Raw genomic sequence first — 26,731 nt, 5'->3', positions numbered from 1 at the left:
GGCATACTAAGTTGAAGACTACCCTTTGGGCTGACAAAATCACATCGAAGAGACCAATTGGGAACTCAACCTTCATGCTAGTATATAGAAGGGAAGAAAGGATTCCTATTTCACTTGAGTTTCCCTCTCTTGAACTAGCTCATCAATTGGAGTTGGCTTAGGATGATGCTATGATAGTCAAGATGGCTGAATTAATAGAACTAGAGGAAAAAAGATAGCTTGCTATATGTACACCTGAGGTACATTAGCAACAGGTCAAAAGAAGCTTTGATAAGAAGGCTACAACAAGAATCTTTAAGGAAGGATACCTTGTTCTCAAGTGGGATGTTGATAGAGCCAAGATAGGTAGGAACTCCAAATTTGATGCTATTTGGAGTGGCCCATATATTATCACCAACTGTAAAGAGGACAATGCTTTTAGCTATATAGGCCTAATGGTGAATTTCTCCCAATCCTAGTCAAAGGGATTCATCTTAAACCTTGTTCAAAGAGGAGGATAAAGGCTTTTTGTACATATTAGAATAGCTTTCTTGCTTTCCAATAAGTGCACGAGAAAATTTTTCTGACTTGGAGCTATTTTGAGCCTTTCAAAGTTCCCCAAAGTTTTTTGTTTTTTGTTGGTTATAGATTTTATGAAGTTATAGGTTGGATAATGTGCCATGTCTTGCTAGCGACTCTGTGCCCAATGAATTTCTTAAGGCCATTGATCTATGCTTAGCAAGCAAGCATCCCTTTGAGTCACCAAAAATGTTGGCCAATTCTACCCCCTATTCAGCCCATCATTGATAATCGATCTGAGAGATCTTCAATGGGCTAATTACTTCAATGTAAGTTAACAAGTGATTTGGTTGGTGTTAAGTTTCATGTTATCTTGAACTCTTTATGAGCTGAGTTGGCTCAATTTCTTCATGTGTCAAGCTAGTTCAATTGGTTCATTGACTAGGTTGGCTTGTTTTTCTTCATGTGCTAAGTTGTAGGTTAACACACATATCTGTATGATTTAACATCTCATGTTAACCATTTTTTCTATTTCAAGATGTGACTTTTCTTGCTTTTATGAAATTGCAAAAATACATGTTGCAAAAATGCATGCTACCTCTTCAACTCCATATTGGGAGATGTGCTAACAAATGAATTAGTACTAAATGGTGGATCTTTGTCTTGTTGGGAAGCTTTTGATCTAATGGCAATTTTATTTTCACACCATTTCTTGGGCCTTTTACCAATATGTGATGGCCTTAGATTTAGATGCATCTTTGGAGATTCTTTGCTTCATCCCATTCATCCATTTGGTTTAAAGAAAATCTTGATTGAGGGTTGTGTTTTAATCATATTTTGGGGATTTTCTTGCAACATCTAAGCCATCTAATTCAAAAAAGAAGATCTACATCTATGGCTATCATTTTCTAGGCAGTTCTAATTTATCCCACATGGGTCAACTCTGTAATTTTCATAGCTGGTTAACATTGCGTGATATCCCATCCCACATTATTTACAATAGCACAAATGGATTTTTTGCGGCCATGACACATTATTAGGACTATTAATTTAATGTAAAAGTGACTCTTTGGGGTTTGTAATGCCAATGATGATCCCTTTCCATGCCTATTTAATGGTTTTGTAATAATGATGATCTTTTCTACCACCAAACTCTTTCTTTGGCCCTTCCTTGTACTTCACTATAGAAAGTTGATTTTAGACCAAATTTCACTCTTATAGTCATTTATTGTACTCTATAACCTCAACTCTATTATTGTTGGAGTTTGAACTCAAGGTTGTATCTGCATTATGCCTAAACCCTATAAATGCAAGTTTTGTTGTTGTTCTTGGGATCTCTTTTTTTTTGAACTTTTACAGATTTATCCTCTATAAACACTTTTGCCTCTTATTCAATAGAAATTGCTACTATTTCATCCATTCTCAACTAGTTAAAATTGTGCAATCTTGGATGCTTCTTTTCCTAGATTTATTTGACAATCATAGCACCTTATGTATATGTTCATTATAATTTACTAATTTGTTAAGTGAATTTGTGTATTCCTTGCATGGTTATGTTATTCCTTAGCTTTTCTATGGTGTTAAATTGAAAGAATATAGATAATGGTATGTCTTGTGAAGTCTATGAGATTTTTTTTCATTTTCTAGAAAGAAGTAGATCAACAACCTATTTGGTGCATCACCACATTTCCCTTCAATATTTTGAATTTATGTTCTCCTTTCCCCTTTTCCTCCTAAGAAATAGCTAGGTGCATTTTGATTGTAAGGAAATAGGCCTTCTCTAGAGAATCAATCTCAAGTTGAAAAGTCGCACACTTTTGAGATTGTTTCCATGGTACACGAGGCTACCTTTAGGTAAGACTTTAGGTAAGGGTGCAAGCTTTTGTGTCAACAATAAATTCCTATGTCTTCCAAATACACAACATTGTTAGGAGCATTTCTATGGGTTTCATGTAAATAACCTTCAATTTTTCTCTCTCCTAATTTTGAACATTATAAACTACTAACATATCCATGATTCTATCAAATATAAACTTTATCAAAGAAATTATATGGATAAAAGATAAAATACCTCTTTCTAAAAATAGCATTTAGTTTGAAATCACCTTGTCAAGCTACTTCTAAGTTCTCTATGATTCTAATATAATCACAATAAAGTGGTCATCAAGTCTATACTCCATTTTATTCATTCAATTCGAACTTAAATTAATTGCATACTTTGCAAACATGAATAAGTTGTCAATTACATTTTGAAATCAAATATCTTCTTGAAATATTTTTTTGATCTTCAAATGCTACCCAAAGTTTACCATAGCTTCCTTCCATCATAATAATGCTCCAAGAATCTTCACTCCACAAATTTTTTTATAAAAGCATAGTTTTTATCTTCTACTATAGAATTAACTTTCTTTGTAATAAAAGTAACTCTTAGTTCCTTCATAACTAGTTTTGATAAGCTCCAAATTTCAAGTGAGCTTAGATACCATCTAAACTTATCTTGATACACCTTTTCCAAACTTCGCAACCCATAGTTCGATCTCTAAATGAAGTTTCAAATTCTAGTGCTATGAACAAGCTTAATTCAACTTAGTTGAATCAAACTCAATTACTAACTTCAAATTTTCTATCTTTGCATCATCTAACTTTTCTTTAGAAATATCTAATCCTTTTATGAATGCCTCATTGAGTTCTTCTTCAAGTTAATTTACTACATTTCTTTGTTCCTCTTTGTCTTTCTTAGTTCTAGAGTTCTTTTCATGGTTCCTTCTATCATTTCTAACATTTCTTCCATCGTTCCTTTTGTTTTCAAAGTTTCTTCCATTGTTCCTTCTATCTCTGAAGTTTTTCTCCATTCTATAATACTTTGATGTATGTCCAAAGTTGTTGCATAACTGACATACTGGAGTTCTCCTTCTAGGATTTTGTTGATCAATAGGTGCATGACAATTCTAAACTATATGTCCAAAGTTGTTACACTTATAACACATGATCTATCTTCTTTCTTCATAAGGTCTTCCTTCTCTTGATGTTCTTTCCTATTAGGATTAAACCATGGATAGAAATAATAGTTACATGAAAATATAACCAATAACAAAAAATAATAGATCACATAGAAAAGAACACAAGAAACCAAGATTTAATGTGGTTCACCCAATCCTTGGGCTACAACCACCAAAAAACAAGCCTAATATTATTATGATCCAATGATTATAACCTAATTACAATTTGTAATCTATTACAGCTCAATATCACCACAAGAACCAATTTCAAATCACCATTTAATAAAAAATACCTAACACTAAGCCCTTTTATACAAGTATTTTTATGTTGCTTTAGGGTTACAACATGTCGGCCATAAATTGGCAAAGATTAGCCATTACTTTAGTGGCAAATCTACAAATAGTACCAAAAAATTTAGGAAGTATGTACAGTACTTTCCTTATCAATCACCACAAACTAACAATCTCCCACTTGGAGACTGATCAAGCTCCACACCAAAAAACAATCTCCCACTTGGAGATTGATCCTGTAGTGATGTTTCTACTCCATGAGGCTCCCACTAGATCAAACCACCCTAGACTCTATTGTTCTTTTATTCATGTTTAGTCTAGAAGACCAACCAACGCTAAAGAGGAGTTCAACTTCTCCCTTGTTACTACCTCTCTCAACATATCTGCTAGATTGCGATGTGTATGTATCTTATCTAACTTTAATTGTCCATCCTCCAAAACTAACCGAATGAAATGGTAACATAACTACATGTGTTTGGTCTTTGAATGTAGAGCTAAAATCTTTGCAAGATGAATGTGTTGGAAATATTCAAGACAAGGTAGGTTACTGAGAGGGGAGGGGTGAATCAGTAACTTATAAAACTTTTAAATAATTCAACATTTTTCTCATTCATCATTCATTCATCTAATCTACTACATAACTGAAGGAAAAAACATTTATTGCACATGTACACAAAGATTTGGTCACCCAGAAACCTTCAAAATAGAAAGTAAAACTGGGGTGGGGATGATACCCACAAAACTTCAATACTACAGTATAAAGTTGGCTTGTTAAGGCTTACAATGATCACTTCTGGTAATCTACCATGTTAGGAGCAAGTAGGACTACTAGATCCACCTTGTTAGAGGATTTACAAACATACAGTGAAGTATGCACCTTGACTATTAGGTCCACCTGGTTAAAGGATTTATAAACTGATTCACCTGTTAGGATGAAGCAGTGGATCTCGTTAAAACTATTTGCTGATAAGATCCTTGTTGCATTGATCACCTAATGTGATAGGTATAACTTTTCTGCTCCTATGTTGACCTTGTTGCATTCTCTTTTATTTTGCTGCTGATTTGCTTTTACTTTTCTCAAAAATATATCAATACCTTCTTCATACACAAAAATTATCCCCTTTTTTTTTATTTTACCATACCATGTTACAAATTATATCATACATTACATATATACCATTTCAATATTTACAACTACAAGGTCGACCAAAACACAAAGGAACAGAACATTACTGAGTCGGCCAAATAGTAGAAAACTCGGGTTCCTCAATCTAACTCGATGACCTTCTGATACTTAGTATCCACTATATTACTCGGCATCATCATGCACTCAGTAGAAGTAGAGGCTTAGTTCATACTAGCCACACAATACTGCTTGGAACTCGGTAACCATTGGTGACTCAGTAGTTATAGTGTCACTCGATAAAAGCTAACTTCTTTGTTTACCTTGTTGTTCTTGGTGAACACTAAGTCCTTTTTTTACCTTCCTATGCTTGGTGAAAATTGAGTTCTTCACTTACCTTGCTTTGCTTAGTGAATACTGAGTTCTTCATTTACCTTTCTTTGCTTGGTGAACACTGAGTTCTTCATTTACCTTCCTTTGCTCGGTGAACACTGAGTTCTTTATTTACCTTCCTTTGCTCGGTGAACACTGCTGAACTACCCATTCACTAGGTATCCTTTGGAATGCTTGGTAAGAACTGTTTACCTGCTGAACTTATAAGGTAGCCACTAAATGCTTGGTATACACTATAGACTAATTGATGAGGTTGGTAAGCATTCAGAATCGAATAAGTGTTTGCACTAATGACAAATTTATCATAATTCCAACAATCTCCCCCTTTGGCATTAGTGACAAAAACACTTATGAGCCAAAACTTATGTGCAAAATTTGACATCCTAATTTACATATATCTCCCCCATACAATATGTACATAGTATTTACAAATATCTCTTATCTATACACATGGCTTCATGATTTACATATGTCTCTATCTCTTCTTTTGGTACTCTATCTCCCCCTTTTTGACTATAATGCCAAATTAAACAGTATATATTTACACAAAAACACCAAAATGGGAGATAAACTCAGAATGTACCTTCAAAATAAGAGCCAAAGTCTTATCCCAATTTTCTTGCAAAATTTTGCAGGTGGAGAGTGCTATCTGAACTACAGCTAAAAGTTCAATCACATGATCTACAACTGAGAAATTTTTGTCATGGATCAATGTTTTGGAGTAGGCAATATGTTTATGCATTGTGTCCATGATAGGAAGAATCATATTCTGGATGTCAATTAGTGTAGATCTGATCCTAGCTTCCTCTCTCAATAGTTCTACTTTCTTTTTCGACAAAAATTTGATTCTGAAATAATGGGATGAACTTGAATTGGGGTCAAGTTGCAGCTTTTGGGCACTGACCTTCATATCCTCATCAATTTTATTTAATTTTTCTTTAATCTCCTTGGTATATTCAGTAACATCACAAAGTTTGGCAAAAAGTGAAGTTACATTATTAAAAGAATTTTCAAGATTGACTAGAATTGTGGACAATTCTATCTGTTTTATTGCAATTTGCTAAGAAATGTGCTCAAGTACCTTATTATAAAATTTCCTTTCAGCCTTTTCAATCAATTTTTCTTCACCAGAGGTGTCCTCATTGAATTTATTTATAGCCTCTTCTAACTGAATCAAAATGTGTTGAGTAGAATCTACTTCAACACCTATAGCTTTTGTAATTATATTTCTAGCATTCTCAATTATTCTATACTCCTTATCCCTTTTAGACTTTAACTACTTTTGTGTAGCCTTCATCTCTATTAGTTGACTAGCATACCTCATTTCTTCAATGGTAGCATTTTCGTAGTCAATTTTTGGAATCACTATTTTTGCCTCTAGGTCAATATCCTCAAGAATTTCTTTTCCAGTGAGTAGAAGTCTTAATGGTTGCTTTAGTTTAGCTTCTATGATGACTAATTTGACCTTGGGAGTGGACACAATAGTGGAGATGAAAGGACTAGTAGTGAAGGCTAGTATACTTAAGGGTTGAGTGCCAATAAGAGTATTTATCAGATCAAAAATTGGAGCACTTCCCAAAAATGGTGATACACTCGGTAATGTAGTATCTGATCTAACTAGATTTTTGGTAGATGTAGATAATGCAGACAAAATTGTAGAACAAGCTGGAATATTTATAATGGGAATACTAACTGGTGCAAAAATTGGTGCTAATGTAGCTAACAAAATTGTAGAACTTACTACTATATTGACTAAAGATGATGGAGCTGAGGAGGCTGGCTCGATAGATGAAGAAGAGGACTATAGCTTGGTAGATGAAGTGGTAGACACTTCCATTGATGATACTTGGAGCTATGATGTGGCAAGTGCAGATGATAAAGTTGATGTGGATGCTATCAAACCTACTAAATCTGACTCCAACCTTGATGATGTGACAGTTTTAGGTGGAGAATGAGGAAGGGATGCAATGACTACTACTACAATTTTTACTGGATCATCTTCCTCCTTATCTTCCTCTTTAGCTTCTTCCTCCTTGTCTTCTCCCATTAATGCATGAAGCTCACTTGGTGAAACTGTGATGTATGGAGTGCCATCAATATCATCATTGTCACTGTTGTCATCATCTTTGATTTCTACTAGGTCTTCACTAGGCTTATACAGATGATAGATGTTTTTCCACATGTTTGTAGCATCATTTACAACATGCTCAATATCTTTGGTCAAAATTAAACATGTGTGGAATCTAATCATCATTTTACCTTCATGGTTTTTCATTGTTGTTTTTACTTTTTCTCTAGTGAGACTTGGTTGAAAATTCTTCAAGGATTTCTCATAGATATCTTTTACCATTTGGGTTGCTGATTCCCATCTTAGTTGCAATCTCTCCAATAGTTCCTTTGAGATTTGGGAGGCAAGCTAGTCCAGAGAGTATTTCCATTTACCCATCTTCCTTAGTACCAGCTCCTCTATCTGCATCTTCTCAGCATCTATTCTTGTTTCAAATTTCAATGCTTTGAAATTTGTGATGCCAGCTCCTTCTTCTAGTTGTTTGAGCCTTTCCTCAAATGTAGGTGTAGGCCTAACCAATATAGGTTCTTGCTTACCTTTTTTGGTCCTTCTGGTAAATACTGCAGTAGGTTTCCTTTTAGGTTTGGTAATTATTACTCTACCCTTCTTCTTCGAAGGTTCTTCTTTAGTTTTTTCTTCTTCTTTTTCTTCTTCTCCTCCTTCTTCATCATCTCCTTTATCCTCACCTTTTCCTTCTATTAGCATGAGAGGACCAGATGCAATTTTCAATTTTTCTAACTTCCTCTTGCCTTTGCTTATGGCCTATGGTAGCTTGATTTCAAGCTCAATTCTGGCATTTACTTCATCATAGGTTCCAAAAATTTGTTGCCTTGGGTCTACTCGCTCATTTACTAGTGCTTTTATGATGTCCTTGGCTTCATCAATATTTACCTCATAGGGAAGAGGTTTTACCCATGCAACTCAGGGTCTGACTGCCTGGATGTACACCTTATCACAGTCAACCATGAAGCATACATCATCCTTATAATCCTCAACAAGCTTAGGAGGAATCCAAAACTTGTTATTCATTCTTTCCTTCAAATCTTCAAAACAGTTGTCCATGATGCTATCAAAATTCTCACCCATCTCTACTATAAACTCATTTATTTGATACAAAATTGGAATGTCTTTTCTCCATATGATAGTTCCTTTTGACGAAAAGAATTTTTGAATATAGAAAAATAAACAAATCAACAGAGAACTGAATTTACAAGGGTTATTCTTGGAAGTCCTTATACTATCCATATTTTTATTCAATTGTTTCAGCAATACTTCAAACAGATCAAGTTCAAGGTTTTTCTTCACAACCTTGAGGGTCAAATCCACAGCTTCACAAGGTACACTATTTAGTCTACTCAAACTATATAATTTATATGCAATTACATGAATGTCAAATCTTAGTTCAACATCAAATATAGTGTTTACCTTTAAACCTCTACTGTCCCATTCAGCTAGGGTTTTCCTTTGTAACTCTTTCCGACTTAGGGTTTTAGTGGTTATGGTTTTGCTGAACATAGGGAGACCCATGATTTTGTGAATCATTTTCTTAGTGATTAGCACTAGTTGCTCTAACCAAAATTGTCCATTATGTACCCAACTCAGGATATACCTAATCCATTTGTTTTGGAAGTTTCTAGGCATATGCGAGATATGTGTCAAGCCTTTGGTTTCAAGATGCTTGAACTCAGGTTTCAGAGAGCCATCTATACTCATTTCACCTATGGCACTGTCCATTTCTAAGTTTTTGATTTCTTGAATAGAACATTTGAAATGAGTACGAATATCATTGATAAGAAGTACCTTGGGGGGTATTTGTGATTAGGCTCCAGTTGGGTCGAGTGATTTAGCAATGACTGGAACAATCTTTAAATTAGGCGCCTTCCATTTTGTACCCTTTATTAATATCTCTGAACCTCTTTTCACCTTGCTGCTACTGGTGCTTGCGGATGCCATTGCTGCTTGATAAATATAAGAAAATATTGAACAAATTCTTTGCAGGAAATTCGCTTCAAATCGCTTGGAATTTTCTCAAGATTCATTGAAAATCTTTTAGCTCTAAGTATTTTTAAGTCACGATAAAGAATGAAATTGAATTCTACCCTTTTGATGGAAATATTGTTATTAATGCTCAGTACAAAGGTAGATGAGATGACATAGTGCTTGCCAGTCTGTTGTCGCTCTACTCGATAAAGCTTTGCAACTCGGTGATCAAACAAAATCTTTGATACTCCTGACCTAGCTCGGTAAAGTCTTTAACCAACCTTGCTCAGTAAATGCAACATGGTGAATGATAACTTTCCTTTGGTTATTAAACCTAAAATATTGATTTGATCATTTGCACTTTTTCATTCTGGAACTACTTAAGATATGGCTTGATGATGCAGTTCTTGATATTTCTTAAATTTAATTGGAAATGGTGGAGTCATCCATTTCTTGAGTGACATAACCATCATTTGAACTATCTTGCTTGGTAGATTTAGGAATCCATTGTTGTCTCATCTAGTTTCAAATGTTATCAAATTTAGCTTTCTTTTCATCTTCAATTCTTTCAGTATTCATGCAATTCTTGGCTATATAACCAAGTTTTGTACATGTATAGTATCTTACTATTGTGTCTCTTTTCCTTAAATGATACCTTGAACAGTCTTTGCCAACATGTCCATATTCTCCACAATAATGACATCTTCACCAAGTATTGTAGTCCCATCCAAAGATTACTTTGACAAGTTGTTCAGCTGGATTAAATGATTTGGATCTACATTGGAATGCCTTGTGACCATGTTTCTTGCATTTGTGACATTTGCCTTCAAATTTTGGTGTTTCTTTGCATTCATTAGCTTTGTGATCATGCTGATTGTAGTTGAAGCATTTACCATTGAATTTTCCCTTTCCATTACTCCAACATTTGTTTGATGTATGGCCTATCTTGCCACAATGATTGCAAGTGGCTCTTTGATTCCTTTGGGCACCTTGTCTAGAGGATTCACCTTCTTCCTTATATCCAAGATCGACTTTACCTTTTTGTCTATGAAAGTTTTGCTCACTTTGTTGATTTAATTGAATCATGTCTTCTTGAGATTTCATCATTCTCTCATTGACTTTCCTTTATGTGATCAAGTCATTTTCTAAATTTTCATTGATTTGTTTTTCAGATCTTAGATCACTTTGTAAGCTTGCATTAATTTGTCTTTTAGTAATTAAATCATTTCTCAAACTTTCATTCTCAGATCTTAGATTCATAATTTCTTCATTTGCATTAGATAGTTGACCTACAATATTTTCATGCTAAAGGGATTGATTATTTCTTACCTCTAGGTCTTCATTTGCCTTGTTTCTCTATTCCAAAACTTCACATAGCCTCATGGATTGGATTTCTTGTTCTCTTTTAAGCCTCCTTACTTCTTCTTGTAGAAAACCATTTTTAGCTAGGAGTTCCTTGATTGTTTCATTAGCTTCATTTGAATTGCTTGATGGTAAAAGGTCTTCAATATTTTCTTCAACATATTGATGATCATTCATTTTTCTTGCAAGTTCCTTCCTTCTTTTTAGGGATTGAGAAAGATGCCTCTTTGCTTCTTTGAGTTGATCCATGGCTATTTCTAGATCTAGCTTTTCATTTTCAATAGATTTGTCAAGTCTGAATATCTCCATTGTTCTTGATCTTTGCTCAAGCTATCAAACTTTATCCTAAGAGCCACAAAGCTCTGATACCAATTGTTGGAAATATTAAGGACAAGGTAGGTTACTGAGAGGGGAGGGGTGAATTAGTAACTTATCAAACTTTTAAACAATTCAGCATTTTTTACATTCATCATTCATTCATCTAATCTATTACATAACTAAAGGAACAAACATTTATTGCACATGTACACAGAGATTTGGTGACCCAGAAACCTTCCAAATAGAAAGTAAAATTGGGGTGGGGATGATACCCACAAAAATTCAATACTATAGTATAAAGTTGTCCTATTAAGGCTTACAATGATCACTTCTAGTAATCTTCCTTGTTAGGAGCAAGTGAAGTATTCACTCTGTGAAGTAATCTTCCCTGGTGGACTGCTAGATCCACCTTGTTAGAGGATTTACAAACATATAGTGAAGTATGCACTTTGTTAGGATATTTACAAAAATATTGTTAGGTCCACCTAGTTAAAGGATTTATAAACTAATTCACTTCTTAGGATGAAGCAGTGGATCTGCTTACAACTATTTTTTGATAAGATCCTTGTTGCATTGATCACTTGATGTGATAGGTATAAATTTTCTACTCATATGTTGACCTTGCTATATTCCCTTTTATTCTGCTACTGATTCGCTTTTACTTTTCTCAAAAATATATCAATACCTTCTTCATATGCAAAAATTATCCCTTTTTTATTTATTTTACCATACCATGTTACAAATGATATCATACATTACATATATACCATTTCAATATTTACAACTACAAGGTCGGCCAAAACACAAGGGAACAGAACATTACTGAGTCGGCCAGATAGTAGAAAACTCGAGTTCCTCAAGCTGACTCGATGACCTTCTAATACTTGACATCTACTATATTACTCGGCATCATCATGCACTTGGTAGAAGTAGAGGCTTAGTTCATACTAGCAACACAATACTGCTTGGAACTCAGTAACCATTGGTGACTCGGTAGATATAGTGTCACTCGGTAAAAGCTAACTTCTTTGTTTACCTTGCTGTGCTCGGTGGACACTAAGTCCTTTGTATACCTTCCTGTGCTTGATGAGCACTAAATTCTTCATTTACCTTGCTTTTCTTAGTGAACACTAAGTTCTTCATTTACCTTCCTTTGCTTGGTGAACACTGAGTTCTTTATTTACCTTCCTTTGCTCGGTGAACACTGAGTTCTTCATTTACCTTTCTTTGCTCGATGAACACTACTGAACTACCCATTCACTCGATATCATTTGGAATGCTTGGTATGAACTATTTACCTACTAAACTTATAAGGTAGCCATTGCATGCTTGGTATATACTGTAGACTAATTGATGAGCTCGGTAAGCATTCAGAATCGAATAAGTGTTTGCACTAATGAAAAATTTATCATAATTCCAACAGAATGGCACTTTGACTATCCATGAACAAATAATTATCCTTTTGAGGATGTCTCAATTCTTCCAAGAAGAACTAAAGCCATATCATCTCCTTGGCTGCCTCTATAGCAGCAACATACTCTACCTCTATAGTGGATAGAGCATTAATCTTCTATAACCTAGAAGCCCAGCTCATGGCTGCCCCACCAATAGTAAAGACATAACCTATAGTACTCCACCTAGTATCAATATCCCCTACCAAATCTGAGTCAACATAGCCCTATAAATTAGTAGTAGAGCCAAAAAAGTGTAAACACTTATTGGATGTTCCTCTCAAATATCTAAGAATCCATTTGACTGCATTCCAATGCTCAATTCCTAGATGACTCATATACCTGCTAACAACTCCCATTGCATGTGTAATACTGGCCTAGTGCATACCATAGCATACATCAAGCTTCCTATAGCTAAAGCATAGGGTACCTTTGATGCAAGAGCATCTTGGATTCGCTTGCAATCTTGCATGTTTGAGAGGGATTTTGGTTAAGGGTTATGGAGCTTGGTGAATATTGGTGCTCAGCATACACTGGGATCTTGGCATGGTCTATGGAGCTCAGCATGGTGTGGGAGCTTGACATGGTCTTGGGAGCTTGGCATGGTCGAGGGAGCTCAACATGGTCTTGGGAGCTTGGAATGGTCTAGGGAACTCAGCATGGTCTAGGGAATTCACCATGGTCTGGAATCTTGGCATGGTCTTTGGTTTCTTGGCATGGTCTATGGAACTCAACATGGTCTAGAAATTTTATGTCTATTTTAGGCTGTATAACTAATTTTCTACATTGATTTAAAATATGAAAATTTTAGAGATTGAAGAGGGTCTAGATTTCTACCTATGGTTTGAAGTTCAAGTTCTAATTCATTTGGAGCTAGGAGATATCTCAATTTTACGAAGACATCAATTTTGGGAATTTAATTGTTGTAGGAGGTTGACTTGTGGCTTAGATTGGTATAAGTAGGGGTTGGGGGTGGAAGTCTTTAGGAATTTTTTTCATCCATTGTGCAAAAAAGGAGGAGCTTGGGGAGTGAATTTTGAGAAGGGCTAGTAGCTACGGCTTGGAAAACAAGGAGAATGCTTGGTGGGCTTGCGAGCTGAAGTTGAGATCTTTCTTGGAGGTTTCTACCAGAGTGTGGATCTGGACTAGCTAGGGCTTGGGTTTGGATCTTGAGGGATCTCATAGAACTATTACTTGCTTTGTATCTATCCATAACTAGGAAGGCCTCATAGCCTAACACATTGCATTTAATTAGTTATATTTTATGAATATATTATTAGGATTTGGTATCAAATCTTGCATTGATGCTTCTTGTTGTTGTGTTTCCACTGCATAGTTATATAGTTGGGGGCTAGGACATCTCCTTTAGGGACTCCCCCCTACCTTGCACTATGTTAGGTGGTATCAGAGTGAAGGTTTTTCTTGAATGTGTGGATAGATCACCGAAATTGAGGCAGTTTGCACCAGGACTTGGGTTGAAGAGGCAGATTTTGTTTGTGGATTTGTTGCTTAGGGTTTACTAAAATTTTGGAAGATGCCTCCCAAAAGATTGGACCCTTGGGAAATTTTTGATCTTACTAATATGATAGAAGAAGATATTTTAGAGAAGGTTAAAGTAGATATCAAATCTGAGTTTGAGAATGTTAGAGCAGAGATAGCATCAATGAAGAGTGACATGATTGCTAAAATTGTGAGTGCTTTAGGTGGTGTACCTAGCCATGTGGGTACTGAAGGTAGTTATGAGGAAGTTTTTGAAGACTTTGAAATTACTGGATCTAGTGGTGAGAATAGATCTAATCATGTGGAGAGACCTATTGGAATTAGGGCTGGTTAGTTTGCTCGACCTAGATCTCAGTTGAAGCTAAAGCATAAGATGGAGGTTTCTAATTTTTTGGGCACTTTTAATCTTGAAGACTTGATTGATTGGATTGGTGAATTGGAAAACTATTTTGAGCTTGAGGATATTGAGGATCCACTCAGAGTAAGGTTGGCATAGACTAAGTTGAAGGGACATGTTGCTCTTTGGTGGAAAAAACTACAAAGAGATAGAGAAGAGGAAGGTGAAATGAAGATCACTAGATGGAAATTGATGGTGAGTATGTTGAAGGCTAAGTTCATTCTTATTGATTATGAACTTAAGCTATTTAAGAGGTTGCAAAATTTGGAGCAGAAGGATATGACTATGAAATATTATAGAGAAGAATTCTACAAGTTGACTATTTGGTCTAGGCATCAAGAATTGTCAAAAGAGAAGGTAGCACGATATATTAATGGTTTGAGATTCAATATTCAGGATGAGGTTGGTATGCTGAATATTTCTTCAGTTGAGGATGCTTAGCAGTATGCTTTGAGAGTAGAGGAGAAACTGAAGAGGAATAATCAAGGTAGTTCTCGAGGGAAGGAGAAGCAGGATAGTTCAATACAAGATAAACCAAAAGAAGAAGGTGAACCAAAACCCATGGAACCAAGGAGAAGGATAGGTGGAGATGGGTTCAGAGGTAATTGTTTCAAGTGTGGTCAAGAGGGGCATATATCTTTTGAATATCCAATTGGTAGGATAGATGCTATTGTGAATGAGGTTGAAGTCCAAGAGAGTCAGCCTGAGCAAGGAGAGAGTTTGTTGGTGTTAGTGAAAAATGAACTTGTAATAGCATTTGTGGAGTTTTATGTGTTTTCCAAGTTACTATTCCAATGAATATATATATGATATAAAGAGGCATTCCTCTTGAAGAGACATGTCTCTTTAATATATTAACTTACATTAGTTATAGTAATAACACAATAATATACTCTCAATATATTATAATGAAATATATATATATATATATCACTCTTAATATAAGTTAATTATTCCATATATAACATTATCATATATTATATATCTCATATATATAAAATATAATTTATCCAATAGAATTATAACATTAAAAATCCCTCTTAATGAAGAAGGATAAAAACACATAGATATTATGCCATAGGTAATATTTCAAAAATAATACATATAGAAAATCTTTGATCAGAAGATTTCTAGAATATGATATCATGTAAGTATTGGTCTATCACAATATCAACATATGATATTCACCAATTACTATTTGATATCATATTTGGTAACATGAGCATTGGCCTATCAGAACATCAATCAAATGACATTCACCAAATACTTTGAGTGATGGCCTATCAGAACATCAACTAAATGATATCCACCTAGTACTCAAATGTGGTAACAGCCTATCAGAATATCAAGGAAAGATATACACCATGTACCAAAAAATATATCTATACAAGAAACTTGTAGATAATCAAATTAATGATATCAACCACCTAGTTGTTGATTTATAAGATAAATCCTTCACATGAAACAAATTCACAAAAATGAATCATGCTACAAGTTATTGTAAGGACGTCACTTTACAACAACTTCTCCTAATACAAGTGATAATCATTTGGAAGTCATCACTTCTTCATGATGTACATAGGGGACATGCTCATATATGTATGAAATCAAAAGTTCACATGAAGTCTCCATGAATACTATCATGTGGTGTTGTCACAACATTTTCCATAAGCATATCAGAGAATAAGGTTTCTCCCTCCTAGTTTGATATCAACTTTTTTGACCTCTTAGCACAAGGTTCTCTCTGACAAAGTATCAGACTTCCTCTAAATCTATTATCATCCTTCTAATCTCTTGGTAGCAAGTCATGTCATGCTTCCCTAGCTCAATGGGTATCCTAATAGCATAAAGCCTTCCAGCCTACATACATGAGACTTTATCCCATGAATCATAGTCTTTTAGCTATTATAGTTTCTGACTAGTGTTGAATCCATCAAAAGGTCTACTCCTTTTGAACCAATATCATTAAAAGTTTGATTTAAGCATTTTTTATTTTTTGCTCCCTCTCTTTTTCCAAGGTTGCCTCTAATGAACTATTAGACTCCCTCTCATAATTTCACTCATCAAGGATATTTGCTTCAAGAAACTCACATTATCCAACCTAATCATCAGATGATTTGTGAATCCTAAATCACAACTTCTTTGGAGCTACTATTGTAAGATTGAGTCTACACAATATTTGGTAACATACCTAATGTACCAATATTCTTTTCTTGCATGAACATCCTCAGAGACAAAGGAAAAGATCAAGGCAAATATCTCTTTATAGTAATTATAGAAATAAAAAATAAGAGAGAGATTACAATGAGTAGATACATGAAATACCTGAGGATAATAAAAACTTATCTGCAATAATAATATAAGTTGCTCCAATGAAGGTCCATATGCATCAAATCAAGAAATGCCTCCATGTAAGTATTAAACAATTTGACTACATCTTTTTTGCTCCCATATAAGAATGGTTCAAATGGGAATAGAACATTGGTTATCATACCCCCTTACAATGTTCGATACCCACTCTTATATTATTGAACATATACGTATGCCAACAAAATTGCATATTATATGGTTGGATTCACCAAAGTTTAACTAAATCATATCTACTCCCTCTTTTTCCTGCATGAACATTCTCAAAGGAAAGGATCAAGGCACATAGCTCTTATAATACATAAAATAATAAGAGAGAGACTAATAGAATACTCAAATAATAGAAGATTGTTCGAATAAAATATAGATAGAAATCCAAAATATATACATTGAGCATATATGCATATAAGCATTCAATCTTCTAAGTATATATTTTTATTCTATATTTTAACACATTATTTTCTAAGGTGATCAATTTCCAAATCTAGAATCACCTAAATTCTTAAGAGATTGTTGCACATCAATTTATCCTCTTATGTTAATAACATTTGTTATTATCCACTCTTGAATATATGAAACAAATAATTTCATCACTATCATCAACCAATATAATTAACTTATTCTTATTATATGAAATAACATCTATATTCAATATTGTCCATAATGAATTATTTCATATACCTAATAATATTATTAGAATTTTGGTCCAATTAATATTATCATTAACATTGAGTAAAATTATAAATAGATTATTTGAATTGATACTCTTTCAATTAAATAATCATACTTACCTTCACTTTCCATTTCATGTAATAACTTCACTAAAAATATCTTCCCTTGTGAAATAAAGAGTTTTTGCAAGTCTTTGCACTTACCTCCCATAAGCTCTTTGGATTCTTTGATATTAGGTTTAGGTTTTAAGAATATCCATGTATAGATATGGTATTTCTTGTATTCACTATGGCTTTAATGTGCTCGGTACTCAAAACCCTTAATTAATACTTGGTGTATGTTAGCACTTAAATTGGTATGTTATTTTCAAAGTCTTTCCCACACTTAGTGATTGATGGTCTTTGGATGCAGGTAGAAGAGATCTCCTACTACTTTCACTTGGATTGTTCAGTATGTTTTCTTATTTCAAATGAATGTCTATGGTTGTCTTCCGTTTGAATTGTTCAACATCCAAGCCAAGTGGAGGCCTATCAACCCTCAGGACTGAGTGTCTTTTGACCCACATTATGTATTCATGTGGTCCATTTCCTAATTTGTGGCAGATATTTGGTTTTGCTACTGAGACTTCTTTCCAATCTATCCTCCAAAAATTCCCTTTGGAACTAATGCTGAGTTATTCTTGATGGTGTTCCTTTCAATTGCCTTGCTATAGTATTGTGATCCAATCGAAGTAAGTGTATGTATGTTATTTTATTTCTCTTTCCTATCCAATGGTCACCTGCCCTTGTACCATCCACAGATTGATCCACATGGAAGCTTTTCATACCTTAACAGTGAGGTCTTTATGTGCATTGTAAAATTTTAATCTGCCTCTTACACAATACACAAAGACCTATCTATAGCTTTCCCTAGACCTTATAATCTTTCTTGCACAGGGGAGAAGTCAATACATGATTCCTGGAACCAAGACCCACTTTGATTGAGTGGTAATTTTCACATTGTCATTATAATAAACGTTTTTGGACATAAAAATCAAGTCTTCTATGACACTTTTCATGAAAATTGGGCCTTTGATATTTGAAGATACTTTGACATTGATATCAAAAATAGTCAATATGTGATTGATCATCACCCATCCTATGACATTATTTGTATCCTATACATGATAGCAAATGTCAATGATACATTTCTTATCACCAATCAATAATCTTTGTTATTTATTTCATGATTTAGATGACAGTCAATGAAGGTAAGGAGGTTGATCTAGTGGATGCTCTAGTCTTCCATCATAAGCATAATCATTGATTATTTGAGTCTATGTTACTACATTCCTTATAGGTAGGAAGGGAACCTAGCTCTGATACCATGTTAGTGAAAAATGAACTTGTAATAGCACTTGTGGAGTTTTATGTGTTTTCCAAGTTACTATTCCAATGAATATATATATGATATAAAGAGGCATGCCTCTTGAAGAGACATGTCTCTTTAATATATTAACTTACATTAGTTATAGTAAAAACACAATAATATAGTCTTAGTATATTATAATTATATATATATATAAGTTAATTATTCCATATATAACATTGTCATATATTATATATCTCATATATATATAATATAATTTATCTGACAGAATTATAACATTAATAGTTGGCTCAAAGAGTATTAGTTGGTGAGAGGACATTGGATTCTTTTCAGAGGACTAATTTGTTCAAAACTCATTGTAAGTCTGGTGGTAAAGTCTGCAAAGTGATTGTGGATGGTGGTAGAACTAATAACCTTGTTGCTATAGAGATGGTTCAAAAACTTGGTTTGAAGAGAATGAGACATCCTTATCCTTATAGGATTGGCTAGTTACAAGGTCAGCATGCTTTGGAAGTGAGGGAGCAATGCCTTGTTGATTTCCAAATTGGGCAGTATAAGGATCAAGTGTTGTATGATATTGTGGTTATGAATAGTTGTCATGTGTTGCTTGGTAGACCTTGGTAGTATGATTTTAGGGCTATGCATGATTTTGTTAGGAATGTGTTTACAATTGAGAAAGGTGGTAGGAAGTTTTCCCTGATTCCTTTGCAGAATGAAGAGCTTGGTAGGACGAGCCTGAGTATTGGTGGCCAAGTTGAGTTGGCATATTCTAAGAAAGTTGGAGATCAGCATGGAAATCAGACCTATGGAACACCTGTGGTGGATGTGAAGAAGAAAAATAAGAGAAAGAGTGTACAAGTTGAAGACTCAGAGGATATGTATGTGAAGAACCAATTTGGAATTTATGTGTTGAATCCTAGAAGATGTTCTTCCAGCTACTAGAACATCTTTTCAAACTTGGGGTGTCTGATGCAGGACCATCTTGGGTTCACTTGCAATCCTGCATGTTTGAGAGGGATTTTGGTTAAGGGTTATGGAGCTTGGTGAATACTAGTGCTCAGCATACATTGCGAGCTTGGCATGGTCTTCAGAGCTTGGCATGGTCTCTGGAGCTCGGCATGGTCTAGGAGCTCGACATGGTCTTGGGAGTTTGACATGGTCTAGGGAGTTTGGCATGGTTTATGGAGCTCAGCATGGTCTTGGGAGCTCAGCATGGTCTTGGGACCTCGACATGGTCTAGGGAACTCAACATGGTCTAGGGAACTTGGCATAGTCTAGAAGCTTGGCATGGTCTTTGGGTTCTTAGCATTGTCTTTGGAACTCGGCATGGTCTATGGAGCACGACATGGTCTTTGGTTGCTCGGCATGGTCTATAAATTTTGTCTTTGTTTCAGGCTATATAACTAATTTTACACAATTATTTAAAGGATGAAAATTTCAAACATTGAATATGGCCTAGATTTCTACCTATGGTTTGAAGCTCGAGTTCTAAATCATTTGGAGCTAGGAGATATCACAATTTTACTAAGACATCAATTTTGGGAATTTAATTGTTGTAGGAGGTCGACTTGTGGCATCTAATTTATGTATTTGTATTTAATTTGTGTTCTAGGCTGACTTGTGGCTTAGATTGGTATAAGTAGGGGTTGGGGGGGGGAGTCTTTAGGAATTTTTTTCATCCATTGTGGAGAAAAGGAGGAGCTTGGGGAGAGTGAATTTTGAGAAGGGCTAGTAGCTGCGGCTTGGAAAACAAGGAGAATGATTGGTGGGCTTGCGAGCTAAAGTTGAGATCTTCCTTGGAGGTTTCTACCATGTATGGATTTGCACTAGCTAGGCTTGGGTTTGGATCTTAAGGGATCTTGTAGAACTATTACTTGCTTTGTATTTGGCTATAACCGGGAAGGCCTTACAGCCTGACACATTGCATGTAATCAATTATATTTTATGAATATATTATTATGATTTGGTATCAAATCTTGCATTGTTGCTTCTTGTTGTTGTGTTTCCACTACATAGTTATATAGTTGGGGGCTAGGACATCTTCTTTGGGGACTCCCCTACCTTTCACTATGTTAACCTTGGACATCTTATCCTCTTCTTCTTGTGTCTTAGGACACATCTCGTTAGTCAACTTCAAATGACTAGGTAAAGGTGTGTTGATAGCTTTAGCATTCTCCATAGAGAAATGTTGCAACACCTTCTCCACATAATCAGCCTAAGATAGGATCAATGTTCTATTCTTCCTATCTCTATGAATCTTCCTACCAAGGATTTGTTTTGCTACCCCAAATCCTTCATAGAAAATACATGTGCTAATTGGCATTTCAGCCCCTTAATGTGATCCATGTTAGACCCAGCTACAAGCATATCATCAACATATAAACATAAAATAATGTAGCTATCATCATCCAACCTCTTAAAATAAACCCAATGATATGAATGACACCTACTATAACCATGGTCATGCATAAAATTGTTGAATTTTAGATACCATTGTTGAGGTGCTTGCTTCAAGCCATATAAACTTTTCTTCAATTTGCACATTAAGTTCTCCTTTCCTTTGACCGCAGATCCCTATGGCTGAGCCATATATATCTCTTCATCCAAATCACCATGAAGGAAGGTTGTTTTAACATCAAGCTACTCTAAATGCAAATCTTCAATAGCCACAAGACTTAAAACAATATGGATAGAAGTAATCTTAATAGCAGGAGAAAATATCTCATTAAAACCAATTCCCTTTTTTTGTGCAAATATTTTTACAGCTAACTTGGCTTTAAATCTTTTCTTACCTCCATCCTCTTCTTTCAACCTATAAAATGACTTATTTTGTAAAGCTCTTTTACCTATAGGAAACTTACACAAATCCCATGTCGTATTCTCTAGCTAAGAGTCCATTTCATCTTCCATTGCAGACTCCCATTGAATCTTAGTATCCACTTGCATAGCTTCATCATAACTTTCAAGTTCACTAGCATCAGTAAGTAAAATAGAATACAAAGAGGGAAAAAATCTTTGTGGAGGTCTAATTTTCTTTTTTGATCATCTAACATTCATTGGTCTATGTGGTATTTATTGTTGTGGTTGTTGCACGTCATGAGGAATGGCTGGAACATCAACTTTTGGAGTATCATCTAGCACTACATAACATCTTCTTTCTTCTCATGTTGCTACAATAGATCTTTGTACAACACTTTCTCATTGAATATGACATCCCTGCTTCTTAAAATTTTATGATTTTCAAAATCCTAAAGCCTATAACCAAATTCATTAATGCCATATCCAACAAATACACATTTCTTTGACATGTGAGCAAATGCTTCACAACCAAAGGTTTTGAAAAAATAATAACTCACCTTCTTACTAGTCCATGCTTCCTCTAGAATACCACAACTCAAAGGAGTAGAGGGACCTCTATTAATCAAATATATAGCAGTATTTATAGCCTCCACCCACATGTGTAAGGGAAACCTAGCATGCAACCTCATGCTCCTTACATGCTCCATTATAGTCCTATTCATACATTTAGCCACTCCATTTTCCTATAGAGTCCTTGGAACAATTTTCTATCTATGAATACCATTAGTGGAGCAATAATCTTCAAATTCATGACGGCAATACTCACCACCATTATCAAATCTAAGACATTTTGATTTCTTACCAGTCTTATTTTCAACCAAGCATTTCCATTTCTTAATAGTTTGAAATACATTAGATTTATGTCTAAGGAAATAAACCCATACTTTTCTTGTTGCATCATCAATAAATGTAACATAATAATGAGAGCCTCCAAGGGAAGATACCTGAGCCGGTCCCCATACATTGATATGCACAAGCTCTAATTTCTCCTTTTTGTTTTCCTTCCCAGTCTTCAAAAAACTCACTCTCTTTTATTTTTCATACATGCAACTTTCACAGAAATCCATATTAACACATTTTAGACCTAGTAAAACTTTCTTTAAATGAAGTACTTTCATACCTTTCTCACTCATGTGCCCAAGTCTATTGCACCATAGCGTTGTATCAGAATTTACAATAGCTATTTATTCTCCCTACTCAACTACAACAACTATTCCTAAATATTCATTTTCTTTAAAACAATTAAAGTAGAAGAAACAATATGACCTGTACAAAGATATAAGGTGCCTACTTTCACACCTTTTTCTACTACAAGGGAACCTTTTGAAACCTTCCAATTTTTATCATTAAAAGTAACTACACAACTCTCATCATCGAGTTGTCCTACTAAAATTAAATTCCTGCTTAGCCTTTGAACATTTCTTACCTCATGTAGTAGCCAATGATTCCCATTCTACAACTTAATCTTAATTTTTCCCTTTCCAACAATCTGATAGGGTTCATTATCCCCCAAATAAACAAGTCCAAAATCCCCTTGAACATAATCAATGAAATAAGCTCTATAAGGTGTAGCATGAAATGAAGCACCAAAATCTAAAACCCATGAATCATCAACCCTTTCTAAAGATAGAAGAAAAGCATCCTCTTTGAATTTGTTACTTACCACATTTGCATCCTTGTCTCCATTTGATTTATCTCCTTCATTTTTCTTTTGATTCCAATAATCTTTCTTTTTTATGCCCTGGTTTTCCATAGTACTAGTAGTCATTCAATCCTCTCAATTGAGACCTCCTCCCTTTTGACTTTCCTCTTGATTTCCCACAATTTCTAAAGTTACTTCCTCTCTCAGTCATTCTAACCCTACTTTGTGCATTCAAAGCACTTCTTGATGTAGATCCACCTGAGATTTTCTTATGAGTTTCCTCACTCAAAACAACACCGATCACATCATCATATTTTAGGGTACTAGATCCGAGAATAAAATTACTCACAACCATTACCAAGCCATTCCAACTTTCAGGAAAAGAACACAAAATCAAGAGAGCCCTAATTTCTTCATCAAAATTGACACCCACAGAAGATAACTGAATAGTAATAGTATTAAACTCATTTAAATGATCTATAATAGATCCACCTTCTACCATTTTCATATTAAATAAATGCTTCATGAGAAATACCTTGTTTGAAGCAAAGGGCTTTTCATATAGTTTTGCTAGGGTTTGTATCAATTCTTCTATCATCTTCAGTTTTGTAATATTAAATGCCACTGATGGTGCCAAGCATAATTGAATACTTCCAAGTGCCTTTCTATCTAAAATATCCCATTCATCATTTGACATAAATCCATGATTCTTGGCTTTTCCTTCTAACGGCTTCCATAAATCCTTCTGATAATGATAGTCTTCCATTTGAATCTTCCATAACAAGAATTTTTTCCTAGTAAACCTGTCAACCCTCAGCTTACCCTCATTTTTCATCGCTCTCACTTGACTGTGAGATTCCCACTCAACTATGAGACTTTTCTAAAGAGGATAACTGTAAAACAACCTCACTCTAATACCACTAGTTAGAATTAAACCATGGATATAAATAATAGTTACATGCAAATATAACCAATGATAGAAAATAATAGATCAGAAAAAAAAGAATACAAGACACCAAGATTTAATGTGGTTCACCCAATCCTTGGGCTACATCCACCAAACAGCAAGCCTGATATTATTATGATCTAATGATTATAACCTGATTACAATCTGTAATCCCTTATAGCTCAATACCACTGCAAGAACCAATTTTGAATCACATCTTAATGAAAAAAACCTAACCATATGCCCTTTTATACAAGTATTTTTATGCCACTTTAGGGGTACAACAGGTCAACCATAAATTGGAAAATATTAGCCATTGCTTTAGTGGTGAATCTATGAATAGTACCAAATAAAAATAAAAATTGGGCTGATGCCCCAAACCCCAAAGAATTTATGAAGTATGTACAGTACTTTCTTGATTAGTCACCAGAAATTAACACTTTCATTAGATCTTCTTCCATCTACAAGGTTAGTATTTCTAGACATTCTACTATTCCTTCTATCATTATCATATTTAGGTTTCCTACAATCAATTTCTTTATGACCCATACCATGAAAATTATGACAATACAAATCGATAACATGATTAAATGACTTATTTGTACAATTTATTTTATATGACCTATTTCATTACATGAAAAAAGCTTACCTCTAAATTCATACCTAGTTTCTTTAAGAGATTATACTTGCTTTGGTTCATCCAATATCTCAACTTCCTTATTTTGTCCAACTTATTTAGGTTTATCAGAAGATGGATTGGATTCAATCTTATCATCATATTTATCTTTTTCTTTTGGATCTTATCTATTTTTGGGTTTCTTTGTAGACATGTTAAATAGATAACCAAGACTAGTCTTATCATAAGTAGGTCTCTATATTGAAATTGAATCATTAAGCTTCTTTCTACTAGAATAAAGCTTTTCAAGTTGTTGCTTGCACCAAGTTAGTTCACCTTCCACAATAGTGTTTTACTTATGAAGTTCTTCATGATCTTCTTTCAATGTTTGAAATTTAGATGTCTTATTCGCTAGAATCACTCTAAGATCTGTATTATCAATCTTCAAATTAGATTCAACTTTATATTGGTAATCTTAAATTCATGCTTCAAGATCTTGTACTCTATCTTTAGTTTTGAATAATCATCATCACTAGTTTCATATTTAGTAGATTTAAGCTTAGATTTGAGATGTTCAATATTGTCCTTTAAATGTCCAATATATACTTTGGAGTCTTCATATATATCATTTAGCTTATCTCTTTCTTCAATAAGGAGATCAATTTGTTCAAGTGCCTCTTCAAGGTTCTTCATCAATTGTTCCATATCCATAGGTATCTTACTCAAGCTCTTAAGCCTCTTCTGAGTAACTAGGTGCTGATACAAATTGTTAGAAATAGGAATTACTAGGGGGGTTGAATTAATAATTTACAAACTTTAGTCACCAATTGAATATTATTTATTACTTTGAACCATACATAAGAAAGTAAAAAATTAACGTTGAATAATAATAGTAACCATGCACAAAAATAACTCATAACACCATATTTTGTTAACTATGGAAAGCTTGGCCAAGGGAAAACCCCAGTGGGGATGATAACCACTAGATAATATACTGATATATATGTTCCTTATTAGAGGAGGGACCTTGTTAGGAGTCTACGAGAAAATTTAGTATAGAGAGTCCCTGTTAGGAGATTTTGAATCCTTGTCAGTAAATTCCAACCCTCTTAGGAGTTGTAGTACAATAGATGCAAGATGAGCACACTACCCAAACATGCACTTCTAATTACAAGAAGAGTTCATTAGCCAAAAAATTAATTAGTGCTATGGTATATAGGTCCTATAACTTCTCTCTTGACTAATCTTTGATCTTCATCTTGATCTCAAATCACAAAGATAGCTTCTCAAAACTTTGCATATATCGCTTCACAAAAGTTCACATCTAATTGCTCAACACAACACAACTCATTTGAATTCACAATATGTTTTTTGCATAAATACCATGCCTTTTCACAATTTTTATAGGCTAGCTAAGACCATAATTTAATTTTCTAACTTAGAGTAATATCTAGGATTTCGGACCTAATTGATCAAGTAATTATTTTGTAAACAAAATAATTCCTTTACCTTTATTTTAGTTATTTTGCTTCACTGGTAAAACATGAATATCTCTTTTTGATACAATCCATATTGATATCTAAGGTTATACATGTCATCATAAAAATGTATACTATCTTCATCTAATTTTGCTAATACTAATATGACATCAATAACAAATTACATACAAAACAATACACCACTATAAATCAATATCATACTTTGGCAATTTTCTGAGTACCAAAAGCTAAGTATCTTTATTTTTGAGGTTTTCTACAAGCTTGTATATCATGTGTTTCAATAAATGACAACAATTACATATTCTCATTAGCTAATTGTCAATAGGAATCCCAATAGATGGAGGAGTACACATGGCATCTTTTTGCTAAGTGTTCACCATGG

This window comes from Cupressus sempervirens, chromosome 7, assembly GCF_028749045.1.
Source record: "Cupressus sempervirens isolate cs-2001-9-10 chromosome 7, ASM2874904v1, whole genome shotgun sequence".
Taxonomy (NCBI): Eukaryota; Viridiplantae; Streptophyta; class Pinopsida; order Cupressales; family Cupressaceae; genus Cupressus; species Cupressus sempervirens.
Note: the sequence above shows the minus strand (reverse complement) of the source record.